Here is a 10,321-nt window from a genome sequence, read left to right as displayed (position 1 = left end):
GAAGACAGGATCCACGTGGATCACCGGACAACCGCTGACCGAATCCCAAGAGATCCACCGGAGACAAACCTCTACACGCCCTCCTATGATGCTAGAAACACCATTGAAACAGGGACTAGGCGGGGAGAACTTTATTTCATCTTCAGAGAGCCACCGCCGTCTCGTCTCTCTGAGAAGGACACAAACGCTAACAGAACTCAAAAAAGCATGAAGAAACAAAGCCCTCCTGCTGGCAAAAGATGGGATCCACCACAGGAGACGAGGTAGACCGACGGTGGCATCGGCGGAAGGCACGAGAACCCTAGCCAAAGGGTCCTCTTTCTTCCACAAGAAGAAAGAAATGATCCAAGAGTTAGAGCAACTCTAGCAGACCCTGCAAAAATTTGACCCGCAAAACACATTTGCGGTTTCACGAAGATCGCGTTTGCGGGTCGAAAACATGCGCAGCAGAACAGAACCCGTATCAAAACCTGCATAATTTGAAAAAACACTTTCGCGGGAGAAATTGCACTAATAGTTCATCACATACTACATAGTTCATCACATGATCAACAAACTACAAGCATAGTTTATACTACAAACTACGTTAAACTACTAGCATAGGGGTTGGATCTGACGGCGGCTAGGTCACCACAACTGGACGATGCCGTGGAGGAGCCGGACGCTCAATCCTTCTCGCCGGAGCTGCACAGGTCGACGTACTTCGCCGCCTACTCCGCGCAGATGCGGCGCCACTTCTCAGCCTTCTCGTTGGCGGCGCGGTTGTCGGCGACCGTCTGCCGCCACTCGAGGGCCTCAAGCTCCTCGGCGTGGCACCGACGCTCCTCCTCCTCGCGCACGCTCCGCTCGGGGATGGCGGCGGCGACGGCGTCGAAGTCCGCGACGTGGTCCTCGGGGCCGACGACTCCGCGGCGGCCGAGCGGAGCGGGCTCCTCGGGCTCCTCCTTCACCGGGACGAAGGCGAACGGCGCCGGCGGCCCCGGCTCCTCGTCGTCCGACCACTTCCTCTTCACGGGGAGGAAGCCCGCGCCGGAGGACGAGGAGGATCCGGCGTAGGACCTCGCGGAGGAGAAGGACGCGTGCCGGTCGTACTCCTCCGTCTCGCGGCGGTTGAAGCCCGCCGGCGGCGACATCCCGTGGTTAGTCCACCTCCGGGTGCCGCGCTTCCTCGCGCCGTCCGATCGGACGCGCCGCTCGCGCTCACGGCCGGATCTGCTGCCGGAGCCGCGTCCGGAGCTCCACATGCGCCCCCACATGGCGGCTGGAGGCGGGGCGGGTGGTCGCCGGCGACGAGAAATTGAGAGAGAGGAAAGGGGGGTCGGGTGGCTCGCGGCGGCGGAAAGATAGGGTTTGGATCCGCAAAAGGGTCACGGAATCGCAGTTATATTGCTCGGGACGTGCGGTTTGCAGGCTGCCGCAAAAATATTTGCAGGCCAGGCGAGTATGCGGGCTCTGTTCTGGCCGAAAAATTAAACCAAGCCCGCATACTCGTCAGAATTTTTGCGGGCCGGCGTTTTGCCAGGTCTCTTAATCACAACCGAACTAGCCTGAGCATGCTGGGAAGTGCAGGAGCCAAAGTGAAACTCGGCACCGTCCATTTGCTCGCTCCCTGCCTACGTACCTTGAGATACATACTTCCTAAAATTGATGCAAAGCAATGAGACTAAAATCATCAACATGCAGAGTACACAACATAGACAAGTAGGGTAGTACCATATATAAGTACTCACGCCACTGTCGTCATGTCTGACCAGAGACGACAACAACAAGGATTCTCGTCCTGGGCGACAAGACTAACAACGAAGCCTAGAACATCGACATGGAGACACACCAAAAAGATAATGAAACTATTTTTCACCGGTGAATCGACGAATCATGGCTCAGACAAGAGTTTTCACTACACACATGAAACGGCGTTCCAAACACGATCTCACAGTCAGATCGTTTCATAGCTGCACCAACGAGTATTCTATGCAGAAGAACCACGGTGTCCACATGAGGAGGTTGCATACTTCTCTCGGCACCCACTGGAACCACACACGGAAGTAGTGCATGCCCAATGAAACCACCTAGCTGCTGGAATTTAGTATATTTTGGACAGCCTAATAACTATTTCAGAAATTCCTAATAAATCCTAAAGGCCCACTTAGCCCATTTGTGCAAGGCAAGGGATACTACTAAAGTTTAGTCCCACATTCCTAGTTTAGTGGAAATTGGACCTCCTTATAAAGGAGGTTCTTTCCCCACTTGTACGAGTATGAGAACAAGCGGGATATCCACCCGTGCTCCTCCTCCGCCGCCCGCCATGCCTCGTCACGACGCCCCGCACCGCGGGTTGCGGGAATGAGCCGAGCCGAGCCACGTTCTTCCCCATCCCGTCTTGCGGGAGAAGGGTGATAAGGTTTTTGGGGAGCGCGACTACTCGCTGCTTCATCACGGACGATCCGGTCGCCGACGACTGCTTTCTCGAGGTCCACGACCTCCTCGACGACATGGCAGGCGAGGACACCGACCCCAAGTCCAGCGCTTCTACTGCTGCTGTCCCATACGTGTTCTTGTCTTTCCTGTTAAAGGTTCTGCCGCAGTTCCTTGTTCTAGTCCTTGTCCTACACATGATAGGTTCTACTTCATATATGCTACTTGCTATACTGTCTGGTTTAGATATGATAGGCTACGGTTCATATATGCAGAAGCTATTTACCTTCTCTCTGTTAGAACGTATGACTTGTTTTATCTCTACTATATTAGTCATGCTTTATCTAGTATTTCTGTTAATAAAATCATTTGGTAAATTGCTCATATTTCCAACAATCCAAAAACCTTATTATAGGCAATTTACCCCAAGTGGTTTTGCTGCTTCCATGAGACCTCCTATGTTTGAGGCTATCCACTATAAGAGGTGGCGCGTGAGAGTAGTCTTATGGTTTCAAACCATGAGTTGCTATGACGCCACTCTCGGCAAACCTGAAGGAGAGCTTGATGCTCAACAGGCACAAGCTTTTCAGAAAATGGATACTCTGTTTAAGGCTGCACTCTTGAGTGTTCTTGGTGAGAACATAGTTGATGCTTATGCGTCAATTGATAATGGAAAAGATGTGTGGGATGCACTTGAAGCCAAGTTTGGGGTCTCGGATGCTGGCACTGAGCTGTACATCATGGAGCAATTCTATGATTACAGGATGACTGAAGAGCGCTCCGTGGTTGAGCAAGCTCATGAGATACAGTCATTTGCTAGAGAACTTGAGCACTTCAGTTGTATGCTACCGAACAAGTTTGTTGCCGGAGGTATCATCACTAAGCTTCCTCCTTCGTGGAGGAACTTTGCTACCTTACTGAAGCATAAGAGGCAGGAGTTTTCCGTTCCGGATCTCATTGGCACTCTTGATGTGGAAGAAAAGGCGAGAGCAAAGGACACACGTGCTCGAGGTATTGAGGGAGGATCTAGTGCCAATGTGGTACAAAAGCAGAACTTCCAGCCCCACAAGTTCAAGAACAAGGGCAAGTTTGATGGTAAAGCAAAGTTTGATGGGAAGAACAAGGTTGTGCAACACACGAACTTCAAGAAGAAGAATGACAAGAAGAAAGGTGCTTGTCATGTGTGTGGGGATCCTGATCATTGGGCTCCTAGTTGCCCTAATCGCTATGACAAGCGTCATCCTGGGAAAGGCGGCAAGACCGCTAATGTTGTCATTGGAGACACTGACATGAAGGATGTTGGGTATGGTATATTTCCCACTATTCTTTCAGTATGTCATTCTCCTGACTGGTTGATTGACACGGGTGCTAATGTGCATGTATGCGGTGATATTTCCATGTTTTCGTCTTATCAGACCGCAAGGACTTCAACCGTGCTGATGGGCAACGGTTCAAGTGCTTCTGTTCGTGGTGTTGCCACGGTCGATCTGAAGTTTACTTCGGGGAAGATCGTGCGGCTGAAGAACGTGCATTATGTCCCCTCCGTCAATAAAAATCTTGTTAGCGGATCTCTTCTGTGTAGAGATGGCTACAAGCTTGTCTTTGAGTCGAATAAATTTGTAATATCCAAGTATGGAACCTTTGTTGGTAAAGGCTATGAGTCAGGAGGCTTGTTTCGTTTATCCTTATCAGACGTTTGCAATAAAGTTGTTAATCATATTTACAACAATAGTGAATCCAATGTGTGGCATTCGCGTCTTTGTCATGTTAACTTTGGTTGCATGTCGCGACTAGTGAAGTTGAACTTAATCCCTAGTTTCACCATCATCAAGGGATCTAAGTGTCAAGTGTGTGTGCAAGCTAAGCAACCTCGTAAGTCTCACACGACTGCGGAAATAAGAAATCTTGCACCGCTAGAGCTCATACATTCAGATCTATGTGAAATGAATGGTGTGTTGACAAAAGGTGGAAAAAAATATTTCATGACGTTAATTGATGACTCCACTAGATACTGCCGTGTGTATCTTCTGAAATCTAAGGATGAGGCTTTGAACTTTTTCAAGATCTACAAAGCTGAAGTGGACAACCAACTTGATCGAAAAATCAAGAGGCTTAGGTCCGACCGTGGTGGAGAGTATTTTTCCAATGAGTTTGATGCTTTTTGTGCGGAACATGATATAATCCATGAGAGGACGCCTCCCTACTCACCTCAGTCAAATGGGGTGGCCGAAAGAAAGAACCATACTCTAACTGATTTGGTTAACGCCATGTTAGACACATCGGGTCTCTCCAAGGCATGGTGGGGGGAGGCGATATTGACAGCATGTCATGTCCTGAACCGAGTCCCCACAAAGAACAAAGAGATAACTCCATTCGAGGAATGGGAGAAGAAAAGGTTAAAACTCTTTTATCTACGAACATGGGGTTGTTTGGCAAAAATCAATGTTCCAATTCCAAAGAAGCGGAAACTTGGACCAAAGACTGTGGATTGTGTTTTCCTGGGATATGCTTTTCATAGCATTGGCTATAGATTCTTGGTTGTAAAATCTGAGGTACCTGACATACATGTCGGTACGATCATGGAGTCGAATGATGCGACTTTCTTTGAAGATATCTTTCCCATGAAGGATATGGCTACCTCATCTAATCAGGAGATGCCTAGTTCATCGAATCAGGAACCAGTTACAATTACCGAACCCACAATTTCGATGGAACACTTTGAAAGTCCTGTGGAGGAGAACAATGAAGTTCCTATTAGGAGCAAGAGACAGAGGACTACAAAGTCCTTTGGTGATGATTTTCTTGTGTACCTCATAGATGACACTCCCAGTTCTATTTTCAGAGGCCTATGCATCTGAAGATGCTGACTACTGGAAGGAAGCGGTTCGTAGCGAGATGGATTCCATCTTGGAAAATGAAACTTGGGAGATAACTGATCGTCCTTATGGGTGCAAACCTATAGGATGCAAATGGGTATTCAAGAAGAAGCTTAGGCCTGATGGTACTATTGAAAAGTACAAGGCTCGGCTCGTGGCTAAGGGTTATACCCAAAAGGAAGGTGAAGACTTCTTTGATACTTACTCACCTGTGGCTCGACTGACCACTATTCAAGTTCTACTTTCACTAGCTGCCTCGCATGGTCTTCTCGTTCATCAAATGGATGTTAAGACTGCTTTCCTAAATGGAGAGTTGGACGAGGAAATTTATATGGAACAACCAGATGGGTTTGTACTAGATGGTCAGGAAGGGAAAGTGTGCAAGTTGCTGAAATGTTTGCATGGACTTAAGCAAGCACCCAAACAGTGGCATGAGAAGTTTGAAAGAATTTTAACAGCTGCAGGCTTTGTTGTGAACGAAGCTGACAAATGTGTGTACTATCGCCATGGTGGGGGCGAGGGAGTTATCCTGTGCTTGTATGTTGATGACATACTGATTTTCGGAACCAATCTGAATGTTATTAAGGAGGTCAAGGATTTCCTATCTCGTTGTTTTGAGATAAAGGATTTAGGAGTGGTTGATGTCATTCTGAACATCAAGTTGTTGAGAGACGATGATGGTGGGATTACATTGCTTCAATCTCCCTATGTGGAAAAGATCTTGAGTCGCTTTGGTTATAGTGACTACAAGCCCTCTCCAACACCATATGATGCTAGTGTGTTGCTTTGAAAGAATCGAAGAATTGCTAGAGACCAATTGAAGTATTCTCAGATTATTGGCTCGCTTATGTACTTAGCCAGTGCTACAAGACCTGACATCTCTTTTGCTGTTAGCAAACTGAGTCGGTTTGTTTCAAAACCAGGAGATGTGCATTGGAAAGCTCTAGAAAGAGTTTTGCGTTATTTGAAAGGCACTGCAAATTATGGAATTCACTACACCGGGCATCCAAAGGTGCTTGAAGGGTATAGTGACTCAAACTGGATCTCAGATACTGATGAGATAAAGGCCACGAGCGGTTATGTATTCACTCATGGAGGTGGCGCTGTTTCTTGGAAGTCTTGCAACCAGACCATCTTAACGAGGTCAACAATGGAAGCAGAACTCACAGCACTAGATACAGCTACGGTTGAAGCAGATTGGCTTCGCCGACTCTTGAATGACTTGCCGGTTGTTGAGAAACCTGTACCGGATGCCCTTATGAACTGCGACAATCAAACTATGATCACGAAAGTGAGCAGTTCAAAGGATAACATGAAGTCATCAAGACACGTTCAGAGAAGGTTAAAGTCTGTCAGGAAAATGAAAAACTCTAGAGTTATTGCGTTGGATTATATCCAAACGTCTAAAAATCTGGCAGATCCTTTTACTAAGGGTCTATCACGTAATGTGATAGATAATGCATCGAGGGAGATGGGTATGAGACCCATAATATGAGTTGTTCACGGTGGTAATCTATTCTTTGTGATCGAAGATCCCGTGAATTAGATGTGGAAGACAAGCTGTTGGTCAACTGAGAGGAGAGTATCCTTACTATTTATAATATCACTCCATGAAGATGCAATACTCTCCTAATCTGCATGGCAGGTTGATGTATATCTTAATGTGTTTTAAGTGGCTTATTTAAGCAGAAATGTTATCCTGCAGAACATCTTTTGAAGAACACACCTATATGAGTCTGATTGTCAAACGTCGCAATCTATGAGAGTAGGGTTCTCTCTAGTAACTCATGAAAGGTCATGGAGTATGATGCATAAGCTCCACCCGCGGGGAAGATCCACGGTAGCCACGTATCGGTCAAGGCTTTATGTGAAGCTAGATTCGCAGAAAACTTGCAGTTCAAGGCCCAGTCCACTGTTCAAGTTGCTTACTAGTGTAGCATAGAGTTCTAGGTGGAAGTTCAACTTAACAGTCTCCACTGCAGTACCGGTATATAAAATAGTGTTTTGGAACCAAAGGCAAATTTCTGTGTGCCTCTGGGATCTGGTGGGGGATTGCTGGAATTTAGTCTATTTTGGGCAGCCCAATAACTATTTCAGAAATTCCTAATAAATCCTAGAGGCCCACTTAGCCCATTTGTGCAAGGCAAGGGATACTACTAAAGTTTAGTCCCACATTGCTAGTTTAGTGGGAGTTGGACCTCCTTATAAGGGAGGTTCTTTCCCCACTTGTACGAGCATGAGAACAAGAGGGATATCCACGCGCGCTCCTCCTCCGCCGCCCGCCTCGCCACGCCACGCCTCGCCTCGCCTCGCCTCGTCACGCCGCGCCGCGGGTTGCGGGAATGAGCCGAGCCGATATCTAAATTTTTGCCATGCACTACGGGTATACGAAAGGTCACTCGGGAGCTGGAAAGTTCTTGCTGTGGTGGATATTGAATACAAACGCTACACTCTTCGGCTGTTGTCTGTTCGTTTCAGCTCCCGGCGCAGCCTCTTGCCTCCTTCTCTTGCGCCTATAAAAGGGAGTTCGCTCCTCTCAGAGAGACGCACCAGAATCTCTTCCTCCTCTCGCCACAAGTTCCTGAGCACTGCGCTGCTGTTACGTTCTTCCCCATCCCGTCTTGCGGCGTGCACCGCAGGTCGGGACAGTAGGCCTCCGAAACCGCACTTTTTGAGTCCTGTACGGGAGAAGGGTGATAAGGTTTTTGGGGAGCGCTCAGCGCGACTACTGGCTGCTTCATCACGGACGATCCGGTCGCCGACGACTACTTCCCCAACGACGACTTCTTTCCCGACGTCCACGACCTCCTCGACGACATGGCAGGCGAGGACACCGACCCCAAGTCCAGCGCTTCTGCTAGTGCTGTCCCGTACGTGTTCTTGTCTTTCCTGTTAAAGGTTCTGCCGCAGTTCCTTGTTCTAGTCCTTGTCCTACACATGATAGGTTCTACTTCATATATGCTACTTGCTATACTGTCTGGTTTAGATATGATAGGCTACGGTTCATATATGCAGAAGCTATTTACCTTGTCTCTGTCAGAACGCATGACTTGTTTTATCTCTACTATATTAGTCATGCTTTATCTAGTATTTCTGTTAATAAAATTATTTGGTAAATTGCTCATATTTCCAACACTAGACAGCTTCCTCCCAAGGAGGAGACCCCTGCCACCATCACCGGTGACGAGATGAGGTAGTGGTGCTAGCGGATGGGTGTGATATACCCCCACCCGCGGAAGATCGCCTCCACGGTATCAAGGAGGAACATACTCGAGTTGCGGATCTGGCAGCTGTCATTTGAAGCTCGAGTCATCTATGCCTAGACCAACCGGTCACCTCCACATGAAACCAATTGGCCCAAGAACGCACATGAGTTGGGCAAGCGACACGCCCGTAGCCAACGTAAAAATGTTGAGCCCCTGACCTGGTGCGGACAACCCTACCAAGCTAGATCGATCGAGCCATAGGGCTGCACTCACCACCACCATTTGCAACCAGACTGAGACTAGCCACAGTGGGAGTAACTTCAGCAGTAACATCAAGTCCAACTAACTAAAAAAATTTGCTTATGTGGCAATGAGTTAATGAGGAGAGAGACAATTTGAGTAACTTAGCTAGTTACCGTAACATCACATGTCCCAATGCACTATGAGTCTATAACCTAATAAATAAAGCTTTGCATGACACCACACTTATGTTATGGGATATGTGTAATATAATATAGGGATATGTGTATATTACTAGTGTATGTTACCATGCACTATGACTAGTCTGACAGCCCGGCCACTTGTATCCTAGGCTGAGATCAAGGCGAGGCGCGCCCGGCCACCGCAGTGGACCATCTCGCCGCCCACGTAGCTACAACAATGCGGCCAGCGCCGATGCCATCCAAGGCCGCCACCTCGGAGCTCGGGCCCCTCCTTAAGTGCTTGCCATCTAGGCCCAACTTGATTAGGGAAGCGCCCACCAAACATGCGGGTCTGATCTTGTCGCCGCGTCCATCTGATGAGCTTTGCTTGCCAGCCTGGTCCAGTAGCCGCGGGAGAGAGAGGTGGAATGACACGGGGGCGATGAAAGGATGGGTTCGCCCCTAGAGTGACACATTTGTTTTTTCTCGACAATTTCCACTCGTGACAACTTGTATGTAAATAGTGAAAACTTTTCTTCGACATAGCTACTTTAGGTGATTGAATTTCAATATAATAGATGGTTGTGTACATCAATCGATGTATAGACTGGGGGTGTCCCTCCTTTAATAAATAATCATAAGAATGAATATTCCATGATATTCGAATGACATTGATTTGGTAAAGTGTATGTCGATAATTTTATCAATAAACTTGATCATAGCGTACAAAGTTTGACTTAAAAATACATTATATTTTGGACCAAGTACTATATTAAGGGCCTGTTCGGAGACCCGCCGCACCACGAGGCCACCCCCGGAGCGGGCGGAGTTCCAGTTAAAAATCGTGGAGCGCACATGGAGGTACTCCCCAGATTCCGAAATTTCAAGGAGCAGGTGGTTATCCGAACAGGCCCTAAGTTTATGGAAATATATTTTTAATGGAAACTAAATTAAGTTTTCGTTAATTAACAGCGACCTGTTCACAAGTCCAAGTCATCTTGTCCAGATTCAGGGCGCAACTCTGACCCAGCACAATGTAAAAGAGTTTACCAGAGTTCTTTCTGCATAATTAAACAGCATGGGAAATGTAAGCTTTCGCAAGATTCAATGGCATTCGATTTAAGCTTCATTTAATTAACATCAACCTATTCCCAAGTTTATTTTGCATTGCAATCATGTTGTCCGGATTCAGGGCACACCTTTTTCCCTTGGAACCCATTCAGGGCACACTTTTGACCTAGTGCAATGCAAGAGAGCTTAGCAGAGTTTCCTTTTTCTTTAACATAGGAGATATTGTTTGCACGGATATTTCCTTCTTTTCAAAGAAAAGATACAATGCCAAATTACAGTTGACTTGGATAAATTTCCATTTTTTTTCTTTGGTGAGTGGATGGGCAGCACT

General features: G+C 47.3%; 1 pseudogene; it reads right to left on the bottom strand.

The window, feature by feature from the left end:
- Nucleotides 1–665: 665 nt before the first annotated feature.
- On the bottom strand, nucleotides 666–1,256 carry LOC147960373 (uncharacterized; annotated as a pseudogene).
- Between the last annotated feature and the right edge of the window lie 9,065 nt (nucleotides 1,257–10,321).

The sequence above is a fragment of the Triticum urartu genome, chromosome 7A (assembly GCF_056163025.1).
Source record: "Triticum urartu cultivar PI428250 chromosome 7A, HENAU_Tu73, whole genome shotgun sequence".
Classification (NCBI taxonomy): domain Eukaryota; kingdom Viridiplantae; phylum Streptophyta; class Magnoliopsida; order Poales; family Poaceae; genus Triticum; species Triticum urartu.
Note: the sequence above shows the minus strand (reverse complement) of the source record. Positions and strands in the feature narration are given on the sequence as shown.